Source organism: Eretmochelys imbricata, chromosome 2 (genome assembly GCF_965152235.1).
Source record: "Eretmochelys imbricata isolate rEreImb1 chromosome 2, rEreImb1.hap1, whole genome shotgun sequence".
In the NCBI taxonomy this organism is placed as follows: Eukaryota; Metazoa; Chordata; order Testudines; family Cheloniidae; genus Eretmochelys; species Eretmochelys imbricata.
In genome coordinates, this window is record NC_135573.1 from 236,252,168 (window position 1) to 236,277,805 (window position 25,638).

Below are 25,638 nucleotides of genomic sequence, written 5' to 3' on the forward strand. Positions count from 1 at the left end.
CTGGTGAATCCAGAGGATATAGGATTTCTGTTTGTATGAAGAATGTACCTTACATAATCTCAATGATATAGTAAAAATCATAGTGTTTGTACATTTATTTTCACCATATGAAGGGTTGTAAAATGATGTGCTCCTCCAAGATTTTACTCTAATCAGAAAGTTAATAATGAAGGTAACTAGGCAGTCAATAGAGATAATAATGCAACATCATGGACAGTCGCTTTGTTATTTAGCATTTTGTAATTTCAAAGAGTTGAACAAACAATTTGATTTGTTTTTTTGGTGGCATTGTTTGAGCAAACTGAAAGGGTAAAATGAAATAACAGTTAATGATAAGTAATGCTATTATGTGGAAGGCCTAACAAAAAACCTTAGAATTCAGCATCTGATTTCTGGTAAAAAGGAGAGCATGTGTAGGAGAACAAAGTGATCACAAATCTCAAACTGCAAAATAGATAGGGATTTTCAAGGATTTGAGTTTGAAAGTAAAACCTTATATTATTTATTTTTATTATAGTACCTACAAGCCCCAGTCATGCATCAGGATGCCATTATGCTAGCTGTTGCACCAACACAGAACCAGATCAAGTTCCTGCCCACAAAGAGCTTACAATCAAAATACTTCAGACTCTGGAGAATGCCAGGGGCCTTAATTGGCCACTTAGTTGTAATTCACAGCCAATACACACCCCAAAGGCCACCCCCCTCTCCCCGCAAGCCAGAAGTATTTGACCATGTGTATGTTGCCAGTGTGGACTGAGATCATACTAAGTAGTCCTCTCAAACCAGGACTATTTGGCATTATCTCATTTTGCACTGGCAGCATACATAAGATCAAATACTTCAGGCTGGGGGTGGGAGGATGGACTCTGGGGTCAATGAACACCCCTGGCTTTCCTTGGAGTCCCTGTTGCTCTCAGGAGTAGAGCCACCCTGGACAGTTGGGATCTTTAGTTCTGTCCTACTCCTCCCCTCCTGTGAGAATGGTTTTGGGTTGCTGGGGGAAGCAAAAAGGGGAGAGAAGTCTGCCTGCAGCAACTCTGATTGGTTATTCTGCCTCAGGAGGCAGGGAAGTGGAGCAGGCAGACAATCATAGTAGAAGGACTGCTAAACAGAGATGGGGTTCACCTATTGAGAAAGGTGAAGAGCATATTTGGCTACCGATTGGCTAACCTAGCGGGGAGGGCTTTAAACTAGGTTCAATGGGGGCAGGTGACCAAAGCCCACAGGTTAGTCAAAAACATGGAGACCTGGGAGAAGGGTCAGAATCTGCAGGGAACATGCGCTGTTATAGCAGAAATAAGGGGGAGACAAAACAGAACAGGGGGGAATCAAATCAGTATCTTAGATGTCTGTATACTAATGTGAGAAGTACGGGGAATAAGTAGGAAGAACTCAAAATGCTAGTAAATAAACACAACTATGAGATAGTTGGCATCACGGAGACTTGGTGGGATAATACACGACTGGAATATTGGTATAGAAGGGCACAGCTTGCTCAGAAGGACAGGCAGGGGAAAGAGGGAGGAGGTGTTGCCTTATATATTAAAAATGTATACTCTTGGACTGAGGTTGAGATTGAACAAGTCTGTCTCTTATTTCTAAGTCTCTGGGTAAAGATAAAAGGGGTAAAAAAACCAAGAGTGATGTCATGGTAGGGGTCTACTACAGACCACCAAACCAGGAAGAGGTGGATGAGGCTTTTTTTAAAAAGCTAACAAATCATCCAAAGCACAGGACTTGGTGGTGATGGGAGATTTCAACTATGCAGACATCTGTTGGGAAAACACAACAGGACACAGATTATCCAACAAGTCCTTGGAATGTACTGGGGACAATTTTTTATTTCAGAAGGAGGGAGGCTGTTCTAGATTTGATTTTGACAAATAGGGAGGAACTGGTTGAGAATTTGAGAGTGGAAGGCAACCTGTGTGAAAGTGATCATGAAATGGTAGAGTTCATGATTCTAAGGAATGGTAGGAGGGAGAACAGCACAAAGATAATGGATTTCAAAAAGGCAGACTTTAGCAAACTCAGGGAGTTGCTAGGTAAAATCCCATGGAAAGCAAGTCTAAGGGGAAAAACAATTGAAGACAGTTGGCAGTTTTTCAAAGAGACATTATTAAGGGCACAAGAGCAAACTATCCTACTGCGTAAGAAAGATAGGAAGTGTGGCAAAAGCCCACATTGAAGATCTCCTGGGTTAAGCCAACGATCTAAAACTCAAAAAAGCGTCCTACAAAAATGTGGAAATTCAGTCAAATTACAAAGGATGACTATAAACACCACAAGTATGTAGGGACAAAATTAGAAAAGCCAAGACACAAAACAAGACCAAACTAGATAGGGACATAAAAGGTAACAAGAAAACATTCTACAAATACATTAAAAGCAAGAGGAAGACCAAGCACAGAGTAGGCCCGTTACTCAATGAGGGGGAAAGAGAATAACAGAAAATGTGGAAATGGCAGAGGTGCTTAATGACTTTGGTTTTCACCAAGAAGGTTTGTGGCAATTGGACATCTAACATAATTAATGCCAGTGAAATTGAGGTAGGATCAGAGCCTAAAATAGGGAAAGAACAAGTCAAAAGTTACTTTGAGAAGTTAGAGGTCTTCAAATCACCAGGGCCTAATTAAATGCAACCTAGAATACTCAAGGAGCTGACTGAGGAGATATAATTGATATAGATTATCAATTATCTTTGTAAAGTCATGGAAGATGGGAGACATTCCAAAAGACCGGAAAAGGGCAAATATAGTGCCTATCTTTAAAAAGGGAAATAAGGACAACCCGGGGAATTACAGACCAGTCAGCTTAACTTCTGTACTCGGAAAGATAATGGAGCAAATAATTAAGCAATAAATTTGCAAACACCTAGAAGATAATAAGGTGATAAATAACAGACAGCATAGATTTGTCAAGAACAAATCATGTCAAACCAACCTGATAGTGTTTTTTGACAGGGTAACAAGACTTGTGGATAGGGGAGAAGCAGGAGATGTGGTATATCTTGACTTTAGTAAGGCTTTTGATACTGTCTCACATGACCTTCTCATAAACAAACTAGGGAAATACTACCTAGATGGAGCTACTATAAGGTGGGTGCATAACTGGTTGGAAAATTGTTTCCAGAGAGTAGTCATCAGTGGTTCAAGGTCATGCTGGAAGGACATAACAAGTGGGGTCCCGCAGGGGTCGGTTCTGGGTCCCGTTCTTTGTCATTATCTAAATCATTGATGAAGATATCGAATAGAGAGAGTACACTTATAAAGTTTGTGGATGATACCAAGCTGGGAGGGATTGCAAGTGCTTTGGAGGATAGGATTAAAATTCAAAATGATCTGGACAAACTGGAGAAATGGTCTGAAGTAAATAGGATGAAATTCAATAAGGACAAATGCAAAGTACTCCACTTAGAAAGGAACAATCAATTGCACACATACAAAATGGGAAATGACTGCTTATACTGTGCCCAGACCCATGGGTATGGTAGCAGGGAGATATTTCCTTAAGCAGTTTTGCAGTCCCAGATTTATTCACTACTAATGGAGCTGCACCCAAATGTGCCCCTCCTGGCTTCTGCAAAGAAACATATGGTGATATAGAAACTGTGGGTCATGGTAGAACAGTAGCCTCAGAGGATGCAAGAACACTCATGTAAATAGGACAATGAAATGCCCGAGTACAAACTGTAGACTTGGAAAATAAGATATCAACAAATGGCCCAAAGATATACAAATAGTTTGCTGCAGCACTCCACAGCCCAGCTGGCCTGCACACCTTCCCTGTAAAACTGAGACTACAAGTGATGAAAAGTTGGGGTGGCTCAGCACAAAAAAAAAAAAAAAAAAAAGGCTAAAAGGAAGCCCGATCCGTCTTTGCTGGCATCTAGAGTTCAACGGCATGGTTCTGCATGATGCATGATCTTCTATTCTGCATGTAAAAGACCATGTGTAGCCCCCTCCCTTACCAAGGACTTTGTACCCCAAGAGAAGAGACACCTTTTGGGTTCTGTAGGCACGTCTGGTCAGGGCCGTCACTCTCCAAGGCAGCAGGGAACCAGACCGCCTCTCTACTTTGGTCAGGTGTTGGGGAACTAGCCTGCCTGAGCAAAGAGTTCAATAGCAAAGCCCAGGCTCCTGGCTCTGAGCAGCCTGGGAGAGGGGGAGACTGCCACCCTCGAGATGGGTGGCAGGGGGGACGCAGGCCCTCCCACTCCACTGCTTCCCAGCCCAGGCAGCAGCAGAAGACCCGCTGCTGTGTCAGTGGGGTTCCTGGCCACAACACACCGACATGGGTTCTGGCAGTGCTGCAGCCTGACTAGGGTTGGCTGCCCCTGGGCTACTTCCAACCTCCCCCTCTAGAGGTACCTGGGTCCGGCCAGCATCCTCCAAGGGGGTCACACACCATGGGCTCCTTGGGGTAACTGGCAAACAGCAAGCTTGGCAACATCTCTGGCTAGCATCAGGCATTGGCTGGTCTGGCCAGTCTTCGGGTCAGCCACCAATTGCCATGGTCTCCCAGTTGCATGTGGTAGAGCTCCCAACTGGCCTCTCCAGTGGCTGCATTTCAACTGAGCTCTGGGGTCGGGCTTTTATACTTCCGGTCCTGCGCATTGACCTCTGAGGGGCGGGTGCAAGGTTCACTGGCTCCTCCCACTTTGGCGCCAAGAGAGGCTCATCCCTCTCCGTGGTGGTGGGGAACCAGACCGCCTTGCTACAGGCTCCCATGGGGTCTATGGCAGAGTCCTGCATTGTTGACTTCTCTGTCAGTGACGTGTGTGTGTGTTGGGGGGGAGGGGGGAAGTGGAGGAGAACATGAACCCCCAGTCACCCTGGCAACTCGCCTCCCTCAACAGTTGGGAGGAGGGAAGCAGTCCCCAGTAGCCAATTAGGGTATGTCTGTGCTACAATTAAAGACCCCTGGCTGGCCCAGCTTGGGCTCGGGCTAAGGGGCTGTTTAATTGTGGTGTAGACATTGGGGTTCAGGAGAAAGTCTCCCTACATCCTGTCAGCACAGTGTAGCACTACAAGGCCCAGCAAATGGTCTGTCTGTAACCCCAGCCTGCAGGAAAGCCTCAGGAGGAGACAATCTGTTCTTCCTGCTACCAGCCTGCCAGTAACTGGAGGAGACAACCTGTCTGTCCTACCACCTCCTACAGCCTGCTTGCCAGACCACCCTGGATCTGGGATTTCAGATCCAGACACCCAACCTGCTTACAACTGAACCCAGCAGTACTGTTCTGGAAGGGACCAGGCAATTAGTTCTTCTCCAGCGATTCCCGGGGGGACCTACTTGCCTGACTGCTCTGCCAGAAAAGAAACCTGAGTGAGTACACTGTGTTATAGTTAGATAGGTAGTTAGGATTTAATTTTGCACCATTAAGGCACATTGCATCTGCGACAGGACTTTGATCTACCCGGATACTCAAGACCAGCACTGCCAATTCCCAGTGCAATGAAGCGTGTTTCTAACAGCATCTCTTTACAGGCCGGCAGTGCATCTGCACATGCAACACCTGGATACCTGTGACGTGGGGGACAGACAGAACTAAGGAGGGAGAGGCTTTTGGGTAGGAACACTGGGGGAGTATGTGGTCATGTGACCTAGTATGCTTGCCGGTATAGTCTTTAGTAATTAAAAATAAATTAAATATCTCCAATCATTTTATACCGATGGTAGATTTCTCTTTAAGCAAATCCTTACATAAGGTTTGTTGTTACTGTTTTTAATTTGTTTGCTTGTGTGAGCTTCAATTATTTTTGAGTTCAAGTGTAGTAGCCACTGCTTTAATGGGATTAACCCTTTGTCTCCCGGGAGGTGCTGCCCAATAGCTTTACTCTTCAGTGCACCAGTAGGAGCCAGGCATCTAGGAGCCAGCAGCACTGTAAACCAATCCTAGCTGATAGAAACTTTGGAACTGCCCAAAGACTGTGAGTATCCCTCTCCTGTTTGCACTTCATACAGGTACGAAGCCAGTGCCAAAAGGGGGATTGATTACACATGGCTTGGAACAAACCACCTAGCAAGTGTCCTGTGGGTGCTGTGTGCAGCTCCTTTGTATATTGGCCGGCATTCTGTAGTTGCCTTGGGTCACTAGTACATCTAAGACGGCCTATGACCCTGTCTGGAGGCCCCTTCTGAAGTTCAGCTGGCCACTCTTGGCTCTGCTCTGTCAGTGTGTAACAGAGTGGCTTGCCCCTGGACTGGAGAGCCTGGGGTTAAGACAGCCTGATTAGAGGATAAGCCCCATCTAAGTCAGGAAATTCCCTATGAAGGGCAGCAAGTGGTTGCAGTAAGGAGAAGACTTGATAAACTACAAATAGTGAGAACAGCTCCTGCAGGGAAGACTTTCATACCAGAGGGTTTGGAAGCCAGAGCTGGAAAGCTGAGACTCCACCCAGGTAGGGTCTGGGAGTGGTTACCAAAGCAGGAAAGGCCCAGGCAAAAAGGCTAGGAGTAGAGTGAATTAGAGACTGCTAGAAGTGAGCAGGCTCCAGCAGAAAGAATTGGGGTGTGGGATTTCCCGGCAGACGCTACAGGAAGGAATCAGCCAACAATAGGGTAAAATTGATGGACTGTGTTTTGAGATTGTTTTATTTTGGAACTTAATTTATATGACTAAACTAAGGCCCCTGGGAAGGGGGGGTGGAGGGACAGGCAAAGTCCGTGCAGAGTTTGTGTAGGGAGCCCTTTGAGGGACAAGTTATTGGCAGGGCATGGCAGAGTGACCCCTAGTTACAAAGGGGCGCTCAGGAGACAGTTGCCAGGCTACACACTGGATTTATGCCAGGGGCTCTCAAACTTGGAGTTGGGACCCCTCACGGGGTCGTGAGGTTATTACATGGGAAGGGTCACGCGTTGTCAGCCTCCACCCCAAACCCCACTTTGCATCCAGCATTTATAATGGTGTTAAAAATATAAAAAAGTGTTTTTAATTTATAAGGGGGGTTGCACTCAGAGGCTTGCTATGTGAAAGGGGTCACCAGTACAAAAGTTTGAGAACTACTGATCTATACGTACATGGTGAACTGCTATGCCTTCACATGAGGGAGTAGAGTTCTGTGACTGGGCCTGTAACTGTGTATTTATTTTTCTCTGTCTTTACTTGCTGATAAATATTTTTATTTGATTCTTTACTTGCAAGTTGTAAATTTTTTCTTCTTTTCTTGTCTCTCCCTCTCCCCAAGGAATTGCAGATGACAATCCCACACCCCAGTCACTCTTTTGCATATTATTTGGTTGGGATTTTTTATATTTTTCTACTTTATTTTATCAAGGTGGTGTGGTGGTGCGTGTTATATAGTGGCAGGTTGTTTTTGGTTTTTTTGCTTCTCCCCCACTCCCTGTATCCTGAGTATTTGTCCAGAGTCCCCTGGCAGCATAACCACATGAACTGCTGTTGGATCTGATGAGGTGTCATACTGTATGTGACTTCAGGAAATTATTGACTAGTTGGCCTGTCTGAAGCAATTTGACATGTGTTTCTCTCAGGGGAGACTCTCTTTCAGCACGCACCAGGTTTGCCCCCTAACACCAGCACAATGGTGGATAGCTGCCGGTCCTTTTTTTTTTTTTTTTGCTTCCCAGTGTGACCCATATATGTCACTTATGTAAGAACATGTCATACTTCAAGCTGGAGGTATAAATTCCAGCTGAGGAGACATACCCATGCTAGGTCTGATTGAGCTAGTAGCTAAAAATAGAATGTAGATATGGTGGCATGAGCAGTGGGTGGGGCTAGCCATCCCAAGAATATACCATCTAAGTGAATAGACGGTGCGCCTGAAGAAGTGGTGTTTTAGCCACGAAAGCTTATGCCCAAATCAATCTGTTAGTCTTTAAGGTGCCACCAGACTCCTTGTTGTTTTTGTGGATACAGATTAACATGGCTACCCCCGATGCAAGGATATACCTAGTGTTTCAAACTGGTATGTACTCAGGGTGGCTACCGCCTCCTGCCACTCTTGCTGCTATGACTACACTTTATTTTTAGTGAGCTAACTTGATCAGAGCTAGCCAGGGATATATCTTCTCGAGCTGGAAGTGGAGATATACCCTAAAGGGGAACTATTGATGCCTGTTAGTAGTTCCATGCACAAGGCCATTGTGGCCAGAAGTTGCACCCAGATTTCTGAACAGATAGAGAGATTCTCTTCCATAGTCTTTCTGATTTGGGGACATTTGTTCTGCCTCAGCTCCTGTTTCCTGAGGTATCTAAAAATGGAATTAGTGTGCTCACCTCTACAGAACAGCAACTACTGTATAGGTTTATTTATGCCTTTTCTTTTGTTGCTTGTATTTGCTACGATCACAAATTCTTGCATGCACAATCCCTGATTTTGAAACCATTTAACTCTTCCTATTCGTATTTGAAACGTGATAGTGCATCAGTGGCCCCCTAGAGTTTTCCCGGGAAAAAATTAGTGAGCTCACAAATTTCAATTTTGGAAAATTTTGCCAGTGATTGTCTTTTTTTTGTGTCTTTGGCTATTTGTTTTTCAAATTTCTTCTAGCCTTTCAAATTTAAGTCTTCCATTTTACTTGCTGTTGTTTTTCTTTATATTGGCTTCCCTTGCTCTGGATTTTCACTTTTTGAAGGATATCCTTTTCACTTGAATGTCAGGTACTTTCCCTTAGTCATACTTCTTTTTATTCCCACTTCCTATTTTGCTAAGGGATATACAGACATACCTTTTGGTACTCTAGTTATGGGATGCTTAAGTAGCCTGAAAATTTTTAACATCTTAACTTTTCTCTTTCGTTTCTTTCTGGATTCCATATTTTTAAAATATCTCCCTTTGTAAAGTTTAGAGTCAGTTCTATTATGGTACAATCCCTCCCCAGAGGATGTAGAACATAGTTATATGGTGAACATTATAACTTAGTGGTTCAATTATGGTTCTTCTTAAACCACCTCCCATATTATATTTTAATTAGGGCTAAATCAAAACTAGACTTTTCTGTGTTCTAGACATAGCTGTTCCAAGAAGTATTGCTTATGATATTGAATAAATGCTGATCTAAATTCTACTCTGAGTCATTTGGCCTGGTAATATAAGATTAGTGACCAATTATTGCTATTTTATTAGTTTTTTATGCTTCTTTCTTCTCCTTCAAGTGTGTAGTTGTTTTCACTGGCATACTGTTTTCACTCCCCCACCCCCAACTATATCTGTGCTCAGGATTTTTGAATTTATAAGTGTGCGTGTTCTACTGATGACACTGTCCTTCCCAAATGCTACAGAGATGTTGACCTTTGCCCATGATTATTACTATCATCTGTGGCCTGTGTTTAGGAAGCAAAATGTGAAGCGATTACAGGGTCCAGAAAATGCATACTACAGTAGCTATCTGAATTGGGTACTTCCCTAATATTAGGTAAGTGAAAAATAATTTATGGTATCACTTTAAATCATGAAGACACAATGCCATACATTTAAGAATCTATTCTGAAGAAGCAAAAAGAAATTTGAGTCAGCATCCATCTTGGATTAATTTAGTTTTAAATATAGAATTTACTATAGTTATCCATCTTTGTCAACTTGAGAGAAGATTGCTCCAATGTGCTCTGGTTGGCACTACTCTGAACAAGAACTTGTCAATTTTTCCAATGAACAGTTTTTCACTGAAAAATGGTGATTGGATAAAATTGGTATTTTTTGTAGGAAAGTGTCTTTCAATGAAATTTTGTATACAAAATTCCAAACTCTTTGTTTCAATAAGGTCAAGAAGTTCTCTTTCAACTTACCAGAACATTTAGTTTAGAATTGACTTTTTTTTTAGAAATTTATATTAGAAAAGTATATTTTTAATTGTTTTGAATGTATTCAGAAGACTGGTATGCACATACCTAATTACATGTTTGCAAAGAGTCTAGATACCAGGACGATCTCTCATAAATTTAAGGGTGTAGAAAGGGTTTGGATTTTGTCAATACTCTTGGGGCAAAGCAGTTTCAGGGGTATGCCTTCATAGCTCACAACTTGAAAGATTATGAAGCAAGTTTTATCACCAGGCAGGTGTTAGTGAAAAAGTTGGATACAGGATTGATAACTCAGGAAGATAAACTAATGATAGTGAAGCCAAAGGCCTTGGACATTTGGCTTATTGATTCTTGAAACTTCTTACCTATGAAAGATGCTGCAGACCATAGGTTTTGAAGAGGCCAAAGGCTATTTTCCATGTTTTAATACTTTAAAAACAAAACAAAACAATGTTGGGTCTAGACCTGGGATGGAGCACTATGAGGTTGACTACATGATGCCTGAGGAGAAAGTGGAGTTTCTGGAGTAGTATCAAGCTAATCAAAATTACATTTGACTTACAAAATGAACTGGTACATTATTGCCAGCAGGATGTACAAATTATGAGACAAGTCTGAATCCTCTACAGAAAAGAAATCCTGGAGATGATGGAGGCTGTGGTGTTGGAGAGTAGCACAGAGGTGCTGAACTGGTAAACATGTGTAGAGCCTTTAGAAGACATCACATTGGCCCCTGTCTGCAGGGCTCTGCACAGGTTTACGTTTTTAAATTCCCTGACCATAGGGCTTCTCACACTATCAACTAGTCACACTAGACAACTATCACAGGCAGAAAAAGAAATATTCTACCCTGGCTATCCAGTGGCTGATACAACCCCTAAAGGACAATAGATATTCAGAATGCTATCAGGGGTGGATGGTTTCAAGTGAGTCCCTACTTACTGGATGGTTACACAGTTAGCAATGATAAACCCACAGCTTTTTGAATTTAGCAGCTGTTTTTTCCATGGGTGTGCCATCTGTTACTGTGAAAAGGTACAGAACCTTCTCTTTGGGACAACATTTGATCAACATTATTACCAGACCCAGTTTAGGACTGTCTTTCTCTAAAAGCCAGGGCTCGTAATCAGAACACTCTGGGAACATGAATGACCAGTATGGTAGAATCAGACAGGAATGTGGCATATTGAGGACGGTTGGAACTGCAAGCTATCGCTTTAAGAGTGGAGTGGTTTCCTGGTCCGGCTTGTAGGCTAGGAGCTCTGTAGGGAAGCATGTGAATCCCAGAGTCAGGCTGAAGAGAACTGACCTAGGGCACAGTTGGGTGAGTTTTGTCTCTCTCCCTGAGGGAGCAGCTGGCTTTGTCTTTCTCTGTTTGTTTTTTGGGTTCTTGTGTGTTCTGAATTTTAAGAAATAAAGTAGAATTACTTTGTAAGTCTCTAGCCAGTGTATGTCACATTTTAAATCTAACTTCTCTGTGTGTATGCCATGAAATGTAACAGAGAATACAGGTGATACAGGTAGGATTATTATTTTTTTTTAAAGTGTAAAGATAAAATGGCAGTTTATGGCAATACGGACAGTTTCTAATTTAATGAAAAAATTTTTTGCCACATATACACAGACTTGAGCAGTATCTTTATGAAAATGCTATAGAAGATACCAATAAACAAAGGGCTGTTTGGCTAACATTGGTGGGGTCTATTAACCCCTTACTCCCGTCACAGAGGGAGTTGTGGAGACTAATTTGTTTGAATCTACAAAGAAAAATGTACCAACATTTGAAAATGAGCATGCCTGAGAAGAAGGGCATCAACAGCAGTCAGGAAGATGACACGGGTTGGGGCCTATCACACTGGCAGAACAATGGTTTTTTAAGAAGCTGTAGTTGGGGGTGGTGGTGTTTTTTTTTTTCCCCACACCCCTGAACGAGAAAAGATTGCCAACGAACGTCCCGTGTAGACAAAGCCTTTCACAGAGCTTTTTATCAGGTCTGGGAAATATGCTCAGAGTGTCATAGCTAAATACAAGGCAGAACAGATTGTTCCCTTGAAATATGTGTTAACTACTTATGCTAAACATTCATGGTGAAATGGCCTGTTAACACCTCTCCAATCACTGGGGATAGGGGAGAAGGAGCTGGGGGGCAGGGTTGTTAGTGGATTAGATTGTTGTAATAAACCATAAATCCAGTGTCTCTATTCAGTCCATTATTTTTATTGTCTAGCAAAATTATGAATTTAAGCTTGCAAGCTTGTCTTTTGAAAGTATTGTGCAGGTTTCGTTTGAGGGTGAGGACTAATAGGTCAGATATAGAGTAAAAAGAAAAGGAGTACTTGTGGCACCTTAGAGACTAACCAATTTATTTGAGCATAAGCTTTCGTGAGCTACAGCTCACTTCATCGGATGCATACTGTGGAAACTGCAGAAGACATTATATACACAGAGACCATGAAACAATACCTCCTCCCACCCCACTCTCCTGCTGGTAATAGCTTATCTAAAGTGATCATCAAGTTGGGCCATTTCCAGCACAAATCCAGGTTTTCTTACCCTCCCCCCCCACAAACTCACTCTGATTGCTTTGTGAAAATTTTTCACCCACAGGTGATATGGTGTTTTTTTCTCTCTCCATCATTTTCCTGTGTTCATTCGAGAGCGCAGTGAATGTCTGGTTGCACTCATAGTGCACTAAATGCCCAATAACAATTTTAGAATAGTCAAAACTAAACTTATTTGTGCTGTATCTTTGAGAGTTCAGTTGCTTACCTCTCGTTCTGTTGTCCTGCTAAAATTAAACCTTGGATTTCAGTATTACTGAGAATTTACTAGCATTATCAATTACAACTGTTTTGCCATCAGCTCTACCTAAATATCCTTCATCCCTTCCTCAGCAGCTGTGCTGCCTGCATGTGAGAGAAGGAAACTTCAGAACAGCGGCCCTGACGTATGTGTGTGTGTGCGGGGGGAGGGGGAAATACCTCATAACTCTTAACCTTGCTTCAGTCTTCACAGAAGTTTGCTACAAAATGCTGAAGTATTTTTCTATGCTGATTCTTGATTCGGTTGTTTGTATGTCCAATTACAGAAGTTATTCTGTGTGTGTGAATACCTCAGACTTTCAAATATTATCCTCATTTCCATTTCTGCATGGGCGCTCTAAATGTTGGTTTACTCTTGTCTATCTTAGGGTACTTCTACACTGGAGCTGTAGTTTCCAGCTTGGGGAGATATTTCTGCATGAGTTCTGATTTGAGCTAGTATGCTAAAAATATAAAAGTGTAGCCACAGGGATGCAAGTGGCAGGATGGGTGGCTAGCCAACCAGCCAAGTACCTACCAAGGGTTTCAGATAGGATTATACTTGGAGTGATGAGTCCACCCTGTTGCTCATGCCACCATGGCTACACTACTATTTTTAGCATGGTAGCTTGATTACAGCTAATGCATGTTTGTACCTGAGCTGGAAATTACACCTCCAGCTCCACTATAGATGCGTACCCTAAGATACTGAGAGCATTGTGTTTTGTGTTTGTTTTATAGCCTAGTTTGACACTGGATTAGGATATTACTTTTTAAGCATTATTAATATGACAAGGGTGAACTAAGGGTCTATTCTCTCTTCCTTTAGCTCTCACCTCCCTTTGATGTTGGTAGTACTGTAAATCATGTGTAAATGAGGCGAGGAGAATAGAAATCTACTGAAATAACGACATGATTAAATCAATTTATAATATTTTCTTAAATTAGAGTACTAAATTATTTGTTACAGTGCTCAATGTACTTTTCAGGTTTTGTAGATAAAAGCTTTGTTTAATTAAAGCTTTGGAAACTGTACATTATGCATTTTAAAATACTCTGCCTCTTGAAAATTTCAGCAGTTCAATCAACAGGGTCCCCCTTCTTCAGAACAAATTCTTTGGTTGCCCACAATCATTCCTCCATAACCACATGCTAGTTTTGTTAGCCACATCCCTCCTGCTCACTCACACTTAGTCTGCAATTTTTCCAATTTGTCTTGGTACAGAGGTGAGGGATGGGCACCAGGTTATTGTTTGGCTATTGAGGTTTGGAAATCTCAGTTTAAACCCTTCATTTCTCACTTGAAGTGAAAGTGGGCTACAAAGATGGAGCAGAGCTGGGATAGGGGATACATGTTTCTCCCTGTTCAAAGTAATGGGTAGTGGCTGTGTATCTAGAGAGGTGGAACACTGGTCAGAGTACACACTCAAGAAGCCATATTGAAGAGATGTGGCATATTTCAGGATATGATCACATAAAATGAAATTTACTTTTTTTACCTTTCTAAATCTGACCCACATTTTTCACTTACCCAGTAAAAGCAATGGTGCATTTGCTACAGTGATGACAAATGGCACCCCTCAGAACAACAGTCCAAATCTTAGCTCAGCTAACCCAGAAGAAATCATTCCAGTCTAACCTGAAAAACTGTTTTAGCGTATGTGTGTTAGAATTTGCGAGCTGTTGCATATTGCAACATACCACTGACCTATAGGTAATCAACATAAGTGTTTTGCATAAGCATCTTAGTAATGTTCTGATGGAAAGCAGTATTCCAAAGAGCAAATGGAATGAGAGTTTAAAACCAGACTGTATGGACAAAATTATTCCTTTGGTTAAACCTGTGAAGCCCCCAAAACATCATTGAAAAATCTGGCCCTATAGTTTAACGAAATTATAGCACCCAGTCAAATAACTGAATATTGACACACTGTACCAATGCTAGAAGTCTAAATACTAAGATGGGTGAACTAGAGTGCCTGGCATTATGAGGATATTGATATAATAGGCATTGCAGAAACTTGGTGAAATGAGGCTAATCAATTCGACACTGTAATGCCAGGGTACAAAATATGTACGAAAGACAGAATAGATCACACCAGTGGGGGATTGGCGCTATGTAAAAGAAAGCATAGAGTTGAATAAATTAAAAATCCTAAATGAATCAAACTTTACCATAAATTCTCTATGGATAGAAATTCCATGCTGAACAGTAAGAGTATAGCAGTAGGAATATACTACTGACCATGCCGGTGATGGTGAAATGCTCAGGGAGATTGGAGAGGCTACAAAGGCAGAAAGCCCAATAATAATGGGGGATTTCAACTATCCCTATATTGACTGGACATGTGTCACTTCAGGAAGCGATGCAGAGATAAAATTTCTAGACACCATAAATGACTGCTTCTTATAGAAGCTTATCTTGGACCCACAAGGGGAGAGGCAATTCTTGGTTTAGTCCTAAGTGAAACACAGGATCTGGTCCTAGAGGTGAATATAGCAGAACTGCTTGGTAATAGCAACCATAATGTAATTTAAATATAACATTTGTAGGGGGGAAATGCCAAAAACCCACCACAGTAGCATTTAACTTCAAAATGGGGAACTACACAAAATTGAGGAAGCTGTTAAACGGAAACTAAAAGGAACAGTCCCAAGGGTGGAATCCCTGCAAACTTCATGAAGACTATTTAAAAATATCAGAAAGAGACTCAAACTAAATGTATAGTCTAAATAGGGAAAAAAAATAGAGGAACAAAAAATGCCACCAGCTGACCAGCAGAGTAGAAGAGGTGGTTAGAGGCAAAAAGGAATCCGTTAAAAATTGGAAGTCCTATCCTAGAGAGGAAAATAGAAAGAAGCATAAGCTCTGGCAGGTCAAGTGTAAGAGTATAATGTGGCAGGCCAAGAAAGAATTTGAAGAGCAGCTAGCTAAAGACTAAAAAAAAAAAAAAAAAGCTGTTAGTTTTTATAAGTACACCAGAAGCAGAAAGCCTGCCACTCAGTGGGTCCACTGGGTGATCATGATGCCTAAGGAGCACTCAAATAAAAAGCTATTTAGGAGAAGCTAATGAATTCTTTCCCCTGTCTTCACTGCACAGAGGATGTGGAGTAGATCCCCAAATCCAAGCCATTCTTTTCAGTTTACAAATCTGAGGAACTGAACCAGACTGAGGGGTCAGTAGAGGAGGTTTTGGAACAAACTGATAAATTAAACAGTAATAAGTCAGTAGGTGTTCAGCCAAGAGTTCTGAAGGCACTCAAATAGGAAATAGCTGTGGTATGCGACTTATTTAAGTCAGTCTCTCTACCAGATGACTGGAGGGTAGCTAATGTAACACCAATTTTAAAAAAAGGCTCCAGATATGATCCTGGCAATTACAAGCCGGAAAACCTAACTTCAGTGCCAGGCAAATCTGCTGTAATCCTTGTAAAGAACAGACTTAATAGACACAGAGGAACAGGATATAAAAGCTGTGTTGACTCTTCCCCCAGTGTAAAGGGAAATCATGCCTGACCGATCTATTAGAATTCTCTGAGGGTGTCAATAAACATATGGACAAGGGCGATTCAGTGATTATAGTGTACTTGGACTTTCAGAAAAACTTTGACAAAGTCCCTCACCCAAGGCTCTTAAGCAAAGTAAGCAGTCATGGTATAAGAAGGAGGGTCCACTCATGGATCAGTAACTGCTTAAAAGATAGGAAACAAAGGATAGGAATAAATCGTAAATTTTCACAATGGAGAGAGGAAAACAGCATAGTCCCTCAAGAATCTGTAATGGGACTTGCGCTGTTCAACACATTCATAAATGAACCTGAAAAGGGGGTGAACAGGGAGGTGGCAAAATTTGCTGACTATACACAAATACTCAAGATACTTAAATGCAAAGTTGACTGAGAAGAATTGCAAAGGGATCACACTAAACTGGGTAACTGGGCAAAAAAAGGCAGATGAAATTAATTGTTAATGGCAAAGTAATGCATCTATACATACAAAATGATGGGGTCTAAATTAGCTGTTATTACTCATGGAAGAGATCTTGGAGTCATCCTGAATAGTTCTCTGAAGACATCTGCTCAGTGTGCAACAGCAGTCAAAAAATTAATACGATGTTAGGAACTATTAGGAAAGGGATAGAAAGTAAGACAGAAAATATAATGCCACTATATAAATCCATGGTACACCCATGCCTCAACTATGTCCAGTTCTGGTCTTTCCATTTCAAAAAATGCTGTATTAGAATTGGAAAAGGTCCTGAGAAGGACAACAAAAATGATGAGGGGTATGGAACAGCTTCCATGTGAGCAGAGCTTAAAAAGACTGGGACTGGTCATCTTAAAAGAGAGACTATTAAGGGGGAATATAATAGCGGTCTATAAAATCATGAATGGTGGGGAGAAAGTGAATAGGGAAGTGTTGTTTATCCCTTCACTTAACACAAGAACTGTAGGTCACCCAGTGAAATAGGCAGCAGGTTTTAAAAACAAACAAAAGTAACTATTTCCTCACACAGTACGCTGTCAATCTGTGGAACTTGTTGACAGGGGATGTTGTGAAGGCCAAAATATAACTGGGCTCAAAAGAAGAATTAGATAAGTTTGTGGAGGATAGGGTCACCAATGGCTGTTAGCCAATATGGCCAGGGATGCAACCCCATGACCCAGGTGTTCCTAAAGCCTCTGAGTGACAGAAGCTGGGACTGGATGACAGGGGATGGATCACACAAAATTTTCCTGTTCTCTTTGCTCCCTTTGAAACATATGGCACTGGCCACTGGCAGAAAGGATACTAGGCTAGATGGATCATTACTGTATCCAGTATGGCTGTTCTTATGTTCTGTATGCCATAAGCAATTGCTTCTGAGAACACAGAAGAGAAAAGGCTGCTTTTGATTTAGTCCTAAGTAAAATAGTGTAAGAGGCAAACATAGTTGAAATAGTAAGCAATATTGTCCACAATACAATTGTTTGATATCCTTGTTGGAGGGATTGTACCATGAATCAGCATGTGATGGGACACACTCTCCCCGCACTGGATGGGGAAGGATTAACCCTACATGGTGGGCTGAGGAAGCCATGCCTCCTCAACTCTACTGGGCATGCTCCAAGTGCACTACTATAAAAGGGAGCAGCCCAGCTCACTTAAGGTGGACTGCTGGAGAGGAAGGATGCATGCCATGGGCTCCAGCCAAGGATCAGCCAAAGCCTGAGGCCATGGGAGCTGGAGATGCTGGAGACAGCACAGACCAGAGAACCAGAGAGAGTGGAGACACCCAGACGGCAGCACCAGGCACCAATGTAGGAAGCAGCTCCAGGAATTAGATATGTTTCAGAATAGCAGCTGTGTTAGTCTGTATTCACAAAAAGAAAAAAAGAGTACTTGTGGCACCTTAGAGACTAACCAATTTATTTGAGCATAAGCTTTCGTGAGCTACAGCTCACTTCATCGGATGCATAAAGTGGAAAATGCAGTGAGGATTTTTTATACACACAGACCATGAAAAAAATGGGTGTTTATCACTTCAAGAGGTTTTCTCTCCCCCCACCCCACTCTTCTGCTAGTAATAGCTTATCTAAAGTGATCACTCTCCTTACAATGTGTATGATAATCAAGGTGGGCCATTTCCAGCACAAATCCAGGGTTTAACAAGAACGTCTGAGGAACGGGGGGGGGGTGAGGGGGGTAGGAAAAAGGAGGGGAAATGGTTACCTTGCATAATGACTTAGCCACTCCCAGTCTCTAGTCAATTACAGACATGAAAGTTGCGATGTTACAACAGAAAAACTTCAAAACCAGACTCCAGGGAGAGACTGCTGAATTGGAATTCATTTGCAAATTGGATACAATTAACTTAGGCTTGAATAGAGGCTGGGAGTGGCTAATTATTTTAGTAATTTATTTCAAAATGCCTGTCAGCAAGTATATCTGTAACAATACAGACAACAACAAAAAGGTTTCCCCAAAGAGTAGAGATTTAGAGATCCCTATGACAACCCAGTTCCTGTTTCTCTGTTATGCATTTGTTGCGTCTCAGTCTGGGCACATCTTGGAGGAAAACTCTGCCCATCCAATCTCCAACACCCACAACCTCCCCACCCCCCAGAGCCCAGCTGTGGGGTGCTCCCTGGCCCAGACACCTGTACCCCCTAACACCCTGAGCCCAGCCAAGCCAGCCACACCTCCTCCCCTAGAGGCCAGCTGTGGGGCATCCTCCAGCCCTGACACCTGCACCCACTACATCCCAGAGCCCAGCTGCAAGGGTGCCCCCCCCCACAGCTCAAATACATGTGCCTCCTACCCCACAGGCATCCAGAGAGAGAGAGAGAGAGAGAGAGAGAAACAGCCTGATGCTGGGTCCTGGGCTTGTACAGTTTCCTACACACTGTCTTCTTCCTTCAGGATGTGCTGGGAACCACAGCTTCCCAGAGCCTTCCAACTCCTCTTTTCCCCTGCAATGTCCTGTGTTTGTGAGCTGGAGAGCAGGGCTCTGCTGGGTCCAGCGGCCCCTAGTGCTAACCAGGAGCTCTGTAGCACTAATTCTGTGGGGAAAAATGAAATTCTGCTCAGAATATTAATTGTGCAAATTCTGCATTGTGCAGTGGCACAGAATTGCCCTAGGAGTAATTCAAGAATTTTAAAAGGGCTGGCTAAGGAGCTATCTAGATGTTAATGTTGATTTTTCAGAGTCTTGAAATCAGGGGCACCATTTCAGATTTTGGTTGGGAGGGGCAACTTTAACCATGCTTGCAGGGGCTACTTAGGCACCTGAAGACTGTTTGTTGGCAGATAACTTAGCAATTAGTTGACAGGAACACTATTAAATATTAGACCCACTCAGCTCTAATACTAACATGTTCTGACATCTTGTGGCAAGGCACTTTAGGGACCTTTGTTAAGTTTAAAATTTTAATGTATATTCTTATTTTGTTACTGATTCTGCAGAGATAGAGATCCTGTCAGGACTCCTGGATTCTATCTCAGCTCTGGAAGAGGAGTGGGGTCTAGTGGGTTACATCAGGGGGGCAGATACATTTTTGTTCTATCTCAGAACGGCCATACTGGGTAAGACCAATGGTCCATCTAGCCCAGTATCCTGTCTTCCAACAGTGACCAATACAAGGTGCTTCAGAGGGAATGAACTAAACAGGCCATCAAGTGATTCATCCCCTGTTCACTCCCAGCTTCTCACAAACACTGGCTAGGGACACACAGAACATGGTGTTGCATCCTTATTCACCCTGGCGAATACCCATTGATGGGCCCATCCTCCATGAACTTATCTAGTTTTTTTGAACCCGATTATAGTTTTGGCCTTCCCAACATCCCCTGGCAGAGTTCCAAAGATTGACTGTGAAGAAACACTTTCTTTTGTTTGTTGTAAATCTGCTGCCCATTAATGTCATTGAGTGACCCCTAGTTCTTGTGTTATGTGAAGGTGTAACTAACATTTCCTTATTCAATTTTTCCACACCATTCATGATTTTATAGACCTCTATCATATCTCCCCTTAGTCATCCCTTTTCAAAGCTGAAAAGTCCCAGTCTTTTTAATCTCTCCTCATTAGGGGCATGGAACATCTTCCCATATCATTTCTGTTGTCCTTCTCTGTACCTTTTCCAAATCTAATATATCTTATTTGAGATGGGGTGACCAGATCTGCACATAGTATTCAATATGGGGAAATACCATGGATTTATATAGAGGCAATATTATATTTACTGTCCTATTATCTATCCTAGTGGTTCCCAAATTTGTTCTGCCGCTTGTGCGGGGAAAGCCCCTGGTGGGCTGCACCGGATGTTTACCTGCCCCATCCACAGGTTCAGCCCGTCCTGGCTCCCAGTGGGCGCAGTTCACTGCTCCAGGCCAATGGGAGCTGCTGGAAGCAGTGGCCAGTACGTCCCTTGGCCCGTGCCGCTTCCAGCAGCTCCCATTGGTCTGGAGCAGCAAACCGCGGCCATTGGGAGCCGTGATCGGCTGAACCTGCGGACGCAGCAGGTAAACAGACCAGCCGACCTGCCAGGGGCTTTCCCTGCACAAGCGGTGGAACAAGTTTTGGAACTACTGCTCCATCCCTTTCCTAATAGTTCCCAAAATTCTGTTAGCTTTTTTGATTTCCACTGCACATTGAGCAGATGTTTTCAGAGAACTATCCACAATGACTCCAAGATCTCTTTCTTGATGGGTAACAGCTAATTTAGACCCCATCATTCTGTATGTATAGTTGAGATTATGTTTTGCTCTGAGCATCACTTTGCATTTATCAACATTGAATTTCATCTGCCACTGTGTTGCCCAGTCAGTTTTGTGAGATCCCTTTGTAACTCTTTGCAGTCAGCTTTGGACTTTACTATTTTGAGTAATTTTGTATCATCGGCAAAATTTGCCACTTCAGTGTTCACCCCTTTTTCCAGATCACTGATGAATATGTTGATCAGCATTAATCCCGGTACTGACCCCTGAGGGGACACCACTATTTACCTCTCTCCATTGTGAAAATGGACCATTGATTCCTACCCTTTGTTTCCTATCTTTTTTACTGAGGTGATCCTGAAAGCACTGCCAGGCACTCAAGGATCCTTAGGTTAATTTAACATTTGTTATCTTAATTGCTGTGCCTCTGTTTATAAACAAACTCTCTGCCCTAAGGGCAGAGCAGGGAGCAGCACAGAAGTCATCACTTTCCACACTCAAGGGGTGTTGCAGTTAAGAGCTCTGTCTGGGGGTAGGGTGCGTACTATGAACAAACCTCCAGTATGAAACTCGGGGGTGGGGGTATGAGCCCCCCTCTGCCCCTGAAATGGTGCCCCTGCAGGAAGGCCTAGAGGACTGGAAGAAAGCTAATGTCATGTCAATATTTTAAAAGGATAACCAGGATGACCCAGGTAATTATAGGGCTTTCAGTCTGACATTGATCCTGAGCAAAATAATGGAATAGCAAGCTGCTATAGGACTTTATTAATAAAGAATTAAAGGAGGCCAATATAATTAGTGACAATCAACAAGGGTTTATGGAAACTAGATCTTGTCAAATTAACTTGATTTTTTATTGATGAGATTACAAGTTTGGATGATACTTAGACTTCTGTAAGGTATTTGACTTGGTAAGAAACTACAAAGATAGAAAATCAACATGGCACACATTAAATGGCTACAAACTGGCAGAGTTCTCCAAATGTAGTTGTAAATGGGTAATTATCACTGAGTGGGTGTGTTTCTAGTGTGGTCCTGTCAAGTGAACAGTTCTTGGCACTACACTTTACATTTTCATCAATGGCCTGGAAGAAAACAAAAATATAGTTACTGAGAAAGTTTGCAGATGACAAAAAAACTGGGGGAATGGTAAATAATGAAGATGACAGGTCACTTGATACAGAGAGATTGGATCACTTGGTAAGCGGGGTATGAGCAACCAATATGGGTTTTAATACAGTTAAGTGCAAAAAAATACATCTAGGAACAAAGAATACTGTCAGCAACTGAGTTGTGGGTGGTCTTGCCTAATGGTTGGAGCAACAGTCCAGCCTGCAACTTAGAGATGAATCCATACGGGGTGGGTCCTGGAGTGAAACCAAAGGTCAGAGCTAGGAATCAGAAGCTGAAGAGTAAGATGGAATTTCAGTCAGAAAAGCATAGCCAAGTGGTGGAGCCAGGAGTCAGAAGCCAGAGTGTTAACTGGACTCACAGTAAGGAGGTATAGCTAAGGGTCAGAGCTGGAAGCCAGAAGCCAGGCTGAAACTGGATGCTGACAGGAATAGCTAAAGGCTGGGGTTTGGGCAAGACTAGGGAGAGTAGCAAACAAGCTGCAAGCAAGGAGCACATGGAGTAGTCACTAGACTGCTGCTGCTACTGAGCTTAAGTAGCAGCGTGCTGACTCCTGCAGCCAGCCAATCAGGTAGTACAGTCAGACAGCTTCTATCAGGGCTCGTAGAGCTCATTAAGTTATTAGGAGACTGGTTCTTCTGCAAGCTGGCTCCTAACAAATGTAGATCATACCTACAGAATGGGGGACTATTCTGGGAATCAGACTGGAAAAGATTTGGGGGTCATAGTGGATAATCAGTTGAACATGAGCTCCCAGTAGGATGCAGTAGCTAAAAGGGCTGATGTGATCCTTGGATGCAAAAACTGTGGGCACTCAGGTAGGAACAGACAGATTATATTATTGCTGTGTTTGGCCCTGGTGTGACCACTACCAGAATATTATGTCCAGTTCTGGGGTCCACAATTCAAGAAAGATATTGGAAGATTGAAAGGGTACAGAGAAAAGCTACAAGTTTGATGAAGAGATTAGAATACATGTTTTATAGTGAAATACTCAAGGACTGCCATATGTTTAGCTTAACACAGAGAAAGTTAAGGAGTGATGTGATCACAGTCTGTATGAACCTACATGGGGAACAGAAATTTGATAAACAGAGGTTTCTTTAATTTAGCAGCCAAGCTATAACAAGGTCCAATGGCCAGCCAAGCTATAACAAGGTCCAATGGCCAGCCAAGCTGAAGCTAGACAAGTTCGGAGTGGCTATAGGGTGCACATTTTTTACAGTGAGGGTAATTGACTGTTGGAACTGCTCATAGAATCACAGGACTGGAAGGGACCTCGAGAGGTCATCTAGTCCAGTCCCCTGCACTCAAGGCAGGACTAGGTATTATCTAGACCATGCCTGACAGGTGTTTGTCCAACCTGCTCTTAAAAATCCTCAGTGATGGAGATTCCACAACCTCCCTAGGCAATTTATTCTAGTGCTTAATCACCCTGACAGTTAGGAAGTTTTTCCTAATGTCCAACCTAAACCGCCCTTGCTGCAATTTAAGCCCATTGCTTCTTGTCCTATCCTCAGAGGTTAAGAAAATTTTCTTCCTCCTCCTTGTAAAACCCTTTTATGTACTTGAACATGTACATGCCCCCTCTGTCTTCCAGACTAAACAAACCCAATTTTTTTTTTCCAATCTTCCCTTGTAAGTCATTTTTCTAGACCTTTAATAATTTGTTGCTCTTCTTTGGACTTTCTCCAATTTGTCCACATCTTTCCTGAAATGTGGCACCCAGAACTGGACACAATACTCCAGTTGAGGCCTAATCAGTGTGGAGTAGAGCAGAAGTATTACTTCTCGTCTCTTGCTTACAATACTCCTGCTAATACATCCCAGAATGATGTTTGCTTTTTTTGCAACAGCATTACACTGTTGACTCATATTTACCTTGTGATCCACTATGACCCCCAGATCCCTTTCTGCAGTACTCCTTTCAAGGCAGTCATTTCCCATTTTGTATATGTACAACTTGTTGTTCCTTCCTAAGTGGAGTGCTTTGCATCTGTCCTTATTGCATTTCATCCTATTTACTTCAGACCATTTCTCCAGTTTGTCCAAATCATTTTGAATTTTAATCCTATCCTCCAAAGGACTTGCAACCCCTCCCAGCTTGATATCTTCCGCAAGCTTTATGAGTGTACTCTCTGCCATTATCTAAATCACTGATGAAGATATTGAATAGAACCGGACCCAGAAACGATCCTTACGGGACCCCACTTGTTATGCCCTTCCAGCATGACTGTGAACCACTGATGACTACACTCTGGGAACAATTTTCCTACCAGTTATGCACCCACCTTATAGTAGCTCCATCTAGGTAGTATTTCCTTAGTTTGTTTATGAGAAGGTCATGCGAGACAGTATCAAAAACCTCACTAAAGTCAAGATATACCAAATCTACTGCTTACCCCCTATCCGCAAGGCTTGTTGCCCTGTCAAGTCCATTCAATTGTGGGTAAATTTGGATTTACTATTTTGTGATGAAAATGCCAGTCTATGGCAAATGGCCTAAAAGCTGCACTGGAAGATTGTGGCCCATTACCACAAAATATTTCATCTGGAATTTCATGTATATAAATCTCCCCACTGTATTTTCCACTGAACGCATCCGATGAAGTGAGCTGTAGCTCATGAAAGCTTATGCTCAAATAAATTTGTTAGTGTCTAAGGTGCCACAAGTACTCCTTTTCTTTTTACTCAGATTATAAGCTTTGTAATACCTTATAAAAGACCTTTTGCATGAAGCATATTCCAGTTACATCATATTCACAATCAGCACATTCGCAAAATCACAGAGTGCAACATCACAATAAGAATCTGTAGCTTCCAAATAGGGTACTAAATATGCATAGTTTTGAGCTTTCTTCAGTTAATTTTAGCTGCCAAAATCCCAAGGATGCATCTAATTTACTGAAATATTGTGCATTCTCAAATTGAGCCACATTCTCTTTTTATAGCATTATTAAGGTCTGTAAAGGGGCTAGCCGGGGCTCAACCCTTTCCAGGGCAGCGGGGAGCCACACCAGCTCACTACACACAGATGAGGATTGGGGAATTAGTTCGGCTACAGAAGTCTTCCCTGGCGGCTCTTGTGGGAGCAGAAAATAAGTACAGTTAGGCCAGGGCCCTAGGTCAGGGTGGGGCAATAATGACTCAGGCCCTCAGGCAGGGCCGCGCAATAATACTATAGCAGTAGCAATATAAACAACAGTAATCCCTGGCCCTAGGTCAGGGCGGGGCAGTAATGAATCAGGAGCTCAGGCAGGGCTGAGCGGTAACAGTACAAACAGTAGTGAGCCCAAGCCCTAGGTCAGGGCGGGGCAGTAATGAATCAGGAGCTCAGGCAGGGCTGAGCGGTAACAGTACAAACAGTAGTAAGCCCTGGCCCTAGGTCAGGGCAGGGGCATAATGAGTCAGGAGCTCAGGCCCTGAGGCCGGGCTGAGCATAATCGTAGGCCCAAGCCTCCAAACGGTTTGGGAGAGGGGGAGACTGCCACCCATGAGTTGGGTGGCAGGGGGACGCAGGCCCTCCCACTCCACTGCATCCCAGCCCGGGGCCCTAGCAGCAGCCAAAGACCCGCTGCTGTGTCAGTGGGGATCCTGGCTGCAACACACTGACATGGGCTCTGGCAGTGCTACAGCCAGACTAGGGTCAGCTGTCCCCATGCTCCTTCCTGACTCCCCCTCTTGTGGTACCTGAGTCACGGTGGGGTCCTCTGGGGGGCCCAGCACCATGGGTTCCTCGGG

The 25,638-nt window shown here is 42.9% G+C and overlaps 1 protein-coding gene across 5 annotated transcripts in view; it reads right to left on the minus strand.

The window, feature by feature from the left end:
• Window positions 1-25,638, minus strand: part of LOC144259920 (uncharacterized) — a 105,432-nt gene that overhangs the window by 16,832 nt on the left and 62,962 nt on the right. For 2 of the 5 annotated variants that reach the window (XR_013344933.1, XR_013344932.1), the window contains exon 4: window positions 21,597-21,851. The exons of the other annotated variants lie outside the window; for them this stretch is intronic. The gene's annotated coding sequence lies outside the window, so the exon portion shown is untranslated. Of the gene's footprint in view, window positions 1-21,596; window positions 21,852-25,638 lie in introns of those variants that run through there. 5 annotated transcript variants of the gene reach the window in all.